This window comes from Miniopterus natalensis, chromosome 13 (genome assembly GCF_054644295.1).
Source record: "Miniopterus natalensis isolate mMinNat1 chromosome 13, mMinNat1.hap1, whole genome shotgun sequence".
Classification (NCBI taxonomy): Eukaryota; Metazoa; Chordata; class Mammalia; order Chiroptera; family Miniopteridae; genus Miniopterus; species Miniopterus natalensis.
Window position 1 is genome coordinate 18,726,253 of NC_142093.1, and position 5,909 is coordinate 18,732,161.

The 5,909-nt window shown below is 39.9% G+C and overlaps 1 pseudogene; it reads right to left on the reverse strand.

Moving 5' to 3' along the window:
• Positions 1-1,651: 1,651 nt before the first annotated feature.
• LOC107541764 (kelch-like protein 15 pseudogene) lies at positions 1,652-5,260 on the reverse strand (annotated as a pseudogene).
• Between the last annotated feature and the right edge of the window lie 649 nt (positions 5,261-5,909).

The following is a 5,909-nucleotide window of genomic DNA, read 5'->3' on the forward strand; positions in this document are numbered from 1 at the left end:
AAAGTGGACATCCTCTCTTGTTCCTGATCTTAAGGGAAACACTTTTATTGAGTTTTGCCTGTTGAGTATGATGTTGGCTGTAGGTTTGCCATATATGGCCTTTATTATGTTGAGTTTTGATCCCTCTATTCCCACTTTGCTGAGAGATTTTATCATAAATGAGTGCTGGATTTTGTCAAATGCTTTTCCTTCATCTATTGATAAGATCATGTGATTTTTATACTTCATTTTATTTATGTGATGTATCACATTTATTGATTTGTGAATATCATACCAGCCTTGCATCAATGTGAATGAGCCATTCCCTGTTATTCTTATATAACTTTGTCAACTATATGTTTTCCTTTTGAGTTGAAAGGTGAAGCTAATCCTAAAACACTTACTTCAGGTGCTCCTTTTAAATAGTTATTCTCAATCCACTCTCAACTTTGAGGTTACTGTCCTTGATGCTAGTAGCTTTCAGTAAATAAAACAAAAGCTGAGGGCTTACATCCCTAGTGCTGATAAGTTTTTTGTACTAAATAAACAAGTAGATATGACCAGTAAGATTATAATTCTATTCCTTACCTCTAAGTCAAACCTGAGCTCAGATTTTCCACAAGTGGATACTTTCCATTCAGTAACAGATGCAGCAGCCTTATTGAGTGCAGAGAATAGAAGTTACATTACTTTTAAGAGGCCTTTATTTAGGACTCTGGTGTTACTTAAATTCTCTTTAAAAGTGCTTGCATGCTGCAGGCCCAGGACCCAGACCACTCTAACTCTCGCTAAAAACAGGGTAATGTTAAACATGCTCAAAAACATGTTCAAAAAGAACACATACATCAATAAGAAACTAATGTTTACTTTGAAAATAAAATATAAAATGTTAGTTTTTATAAATCCATATGTGTTTCAGAAATATAAGGATTTCAGATATTACTGAATCAGTATGGACTGAAAATAGGCTACTTTGACACCAAGTAAGGACTCTAGTTATTTTAACTTTCTAAAAATGTTAATACATGAGAAGATGTTACATCTAAAATTCAACAACTATGGCAAACCGTGTGTGCAGGTACACTAGCTTAAACCTATAGAATCCTAACCATGCACAAAAGGATGTGTCTTATATATTCATAAGATGTGTGCATGTATGGACACTCTTTCACTAACATAATGCAGATAAGAGAAAGCAGCTTAGAAATAGTGCTTTGAATATAAAATGTTAACTTTATAAAAAACGTATATTTTTGCATTTTCAGCAAAAAGCCATGCAGAAAGGGCAAGAGTTTTAAACTTAAATAAAACCAAAAGGTCTAATGGACCGAAATACACTGAATAAATGTTCAAAAAGATTTCAGATTGAGATAGGAAGGGATATTACATCAAGTGACACTTATCAGGCCTTCTCTTAGAAGATGCATGATCCCTACACTGACATCTGAGAGAAATGTTTAAAGCATAAAACCAGTCTCCCAGATAAGTGGATCATTTTATTAAACTGCTTCAGGAAGTAGTTTCAAGAGCTAGTGCTTAGAACTAACTTTTTGCGTGAGTTTGAGGCCACTAAAAAGACCAAAAAAAAAAGGGTGCTGGCGCAGAATGAAAATCTTTAATGCTATTAGACCAATGGCTTTGATAGTAAAACTGGTGAGGTTTTTCTTTGTTTTTAATTAACTACTCTGTCACAAACAAATTTTTGTTTAGCTTTGAAGTGAGAAAGAAGTCCTTGGTTGCAGCGTCTGACCTTGTCCAGTGTTTATTCTGGAAAATGCAGGTTGCATACTTGTAAACCGCCCAGCTTGTGGCTCATCCATGGGCACTCGTCTTCCTTCCATTTTTCTCCTGATCAAAAGTGAGAATGGAATCTCTGTAATGACCATCATAGTGAAGGCCTCCAAGAACCATGATTTGTTTGTCCAGCACGGTCACACCATGGCCACTTCTACCAGTTGGCATGGATGCCAGGATGGTCCACTGATCAGTCTCTGGGTTGTATACTTCTGTGGAAGGGCAGCCCTGAGATCCAAAAGAGGACCCGAAGATCACACAGACGCCCCTGAAGATGTAAAGCCTGGCATGGTAGGAAATCATCTTGTGTAATTCATTTTGCTCTGATTGTGCAGCAGTTGGTAACAACTTGAGTTCTGGTCCATTGTTCTATGATCCCCTTTTGAAGGTGGACAATGAACTGATTCCACTGGTGATACACGACTCGTTGTTGAGCACTGCCCCTCATGTCCATGTTTGTTAATGGGATAGAGATCCACAAATTCCCATTTATTATTGGTGATTCCATATCTCTCTGTTGAATAGAAAGTCTCATCTCTGGTTCTGCCAGCCACAGTGTAAATAAACTTCCCAATAACGCCCACTGCAAATTCTGAACGTGGCACAGACATGTCTGCCATCCAGAGGCAAGAGTTTTCTCCGGTCACACCTGAACCCTTTGAAAGAAGCATGGAGTTTGCCATCTGGGCCCAGTTCTTCCCCGCCCAACAAGAACACAAAGTTACTGACATCAGCAAAGCAGTCGGGGCACAGAGGTACTTGGGGGCCCTCTAGGACTCATGGTTTCTTTAAGAGAAGTGTTTCACTGTTAACCATGCTCTGTCCAATAATTCCTCAGATACTGATGTTTGGGGTTTGGCAGAGAGGATGCTGCTTGATTTCATGTCCAACGAAGGCTGCTGGTGAATGCTCTGGAAGAAATTCAGTGCTTGGTCAACTTCACAGCGCAGCTGTTGAGAGTATCTATAAAACTCTGATGTCTTAACCTTCTCAAAAACACTGGATGGGGTCATCAAACATAACCCGATGTTCTGAATAATGGTATCGGTATGTCTCCTATCATGGCGCAGCCAAGGGTGCACAGCCTCATACAGCTCTAGCTCCGGGAACCTGCTCAGATGGCCATTATCCAAATAAGACATGAGCTTCTCAGAACTCTTAAGACAGGAAGTCAGGCCCGGACATGAGCGGCACAAAGTTGTCTAGCAGAATTCCCGCTTCTCTCTGACCCCCTTGATGTTGACACCGAAATCATCTAAGAGTCTCACGATTTCTGCACAGTTTTCTGAGCAGATTTTTGCTAATAGGAAGAACAACAGAAGAACTTCACCACTTCTCTGCGTTGAAAATACTGGCAGCCTGAAGCATCTCATGAACAGTATTCATACTCAGTTCTGTAGTTCCACAGTGGGCACACTGAAGGATGTGGCTGAAACCCGTGGCAGTTAGACCTGATAAATGAGTTTTGTCCTGATCTCACTCCTTCCTGTCTGCAGTAAACATACAGTCAAACTTTGGTTCTTGACCGTCTCCCATCTCAAACAATTTGGTTCTTGACCAAGTTGACCTGACAACCCTTTCATGCTGATACCTCAGCATGACAAAAGGCATCTCTCAGGCAATAAAAAAGGAGAAAATGCATGACTAACCCTCACTTTGTTAACATCTCAGGAAATTGTGCTGTGAATATTTTAGTGGGTTTTTTTTTGCTTTTGTTGCTGGCAAGTTGATGATTAGCACATTTTTAAAACATAAAGAGGCCATCAAGAGTGCTGATGTTGCTAACAGTGTCAAAGTGCTTGTGAAACAACAATCACAGGCAATTGAAGAAGTAGAAAAATTGTTATTGACATGGATAAACGAAAAGCATTCGGAGGCGATGATACATGAAAAAGTGAAGGTGCTGCATGCTGACCTGAAAGACATCCCTGGAATGAGTGCTGAAAGTGATTCGTTTAAGGCTAGTAGGGAGTGGTTTGATAAATTTAGGAAAGATGTGTTTATTTAGAGATTAAACAGTACATTAGACATGCGCTGTCTATAAGAAAGGTTGAAACGGAATCGTTTGTGGGTCTGGAATGGATTAATTCAATTTACATTATTTCTAATGGGAAAAAGTGATTTGGTTTTCTACCTAATCGCTTCTCAAACAGCCTTCCAAAACAAATGAAGTTTGAGGACTGAGGTTCCATTGTAATTCTGAAGTAATCACTCTGGTGACCAAGAAAGCTTTATGGGCCTGGAACTGATGTGACATCAAGTAGCAGTCCCACCTCATACAGTGCTCTGAACCCAGCAGACACTCTGGTGTCATGGATGGAGGGACAGAATCCTTCCACGTCCCCCACTATGAAACACCTCCGGGGTTCATCCAGCCTCTAGTGTGGGGCACGCAGTCTGCATCAGGAAGAAGTTGACTGATGACCAGTCAATGGGTGGTCAGGCGAGGATAGCACTTGGCAGGCTCCTGGGACATCTAAGAAGGGACTGCTCCCCGGCTGGGCTGGGTCTTTCAGGCAGTGATGGGGGCAGGGGTGAGTCTGCACTCCTGCTGCCTCCCCCTCCCCCAAACCAGTCCTGGGAAAGAAGACCCTATCAGTTCTTTTCTGTCAATTTTTATGTCACTTTTGCCCTTTTTCCCCCGAAAAATGTCCTTATTTTCTATTTTGTATTTCACTTCTAAATATCTCACATTCTTTCCTCTCTTTCCCTATAGGTTCCTTTTGTAATACCCATCTTTTATCTACTTTGTATTAATTTCAGGAAGCATTATTTAAAATATTAGTGTGCTTAGGTTGAATGAAAAGATAGAAGTGAATAATTATTTTTATACTAAATAACTGTGTGTGTGTGTGTAAATCAGGGTTAATTCCTGTACTACAAAAAACCTAATAAACCTAGGAATTAGACACTCAGTGGATGTCTACATTAAAATCTGGAAAGGTCGAAACTGCATATATAGTCTTGAAAACAAATATCCATAATTTGAATTTGAGTGGTAATTTAAAAATGTTTACTTGTTTGCATGTCTTTCTTTCCTAATAGAAACCTTGTCTTATTCATTTTCATATCATACAATCTCGGAGAGTTCCTGACACCTAGTAAAGGTTCAGTTAATATAGTTTAAATTAATGAACAAATGAAGAGGTGAACTTAACCTACAGAATAATGCCTGTGATCTGCCATAGGCTGTCCTTGTGACCTTGTTGTATAAGGTATGAAAATAGACTTTGATGTCATGTACCCTTGAGTTTAAATCCTGAGATTTCAATGTACTAGATGTATTATTTATCAATTGCTGCATAACAAACTATCCCAAATCTTAGTGGCTTAAAACAATATTTTTTATTCCACATTTTCTGTGGGTCCTCATGCAGCTTAGCTGGATGCTCAGTCTGAGGGGCTCTCACCAGCTGCAATCAAGGTGTTGGCCTGGGTTGTGGTCATCTCAAGATACCACTGAGGGTAGATCAGTTCCTACGTTCATGCAGGTTGTTGTTAGTAGGACTCAGTCCCTAGCAGGCTGTTGGGTTGAGGGTCCCAATTTATTGCTGGCTCTCGGCCAGAAGCCACCCTCAATTCCATGCCACATGGGTCTCTCTCCAGGGCAGTTCACGTCACGGCATCTGGCTGCACTGGAGTGAGCAAGCTGTAAGAACTGGAAAAAATTCAGCAAGTCAGAAGTTACAGTGTTTTGTAACCTAATCTCAGAAGTAACATCTCATCACCTTTTTGAGGTCTCACTTGTGCTTTCTTGTATGTGTCTAGAGCTGTTTCTGAGTTGCCACAATACGATGAGGAAATTTGAATTAAAAACAAATAAACTAGACCTTGTCCATCCAAAGAGGTTCCGTCTTTTCCAGTCATTTTTGTAGGATGCTATTACAGTTCCATCATCTTTGAAATTCATTTTCTGAAACTACCTGCACAATCTGAGGGAAATCCTTTTGAACATGCTCATGGATGGAAAGTCTCTATTGCCTATTTCTGAAATCAAATTCATGCTCAGAGAAATATCATTTTAAAGTAAGCACAGTGAACTGAGTGGCTGATCACACTGGGTAATGTTTTCTAGTGCACAAAACAAGGAACAACTAAATGATAGTGGGTTTGTCTTGTATTAAAAAACTAGCTCC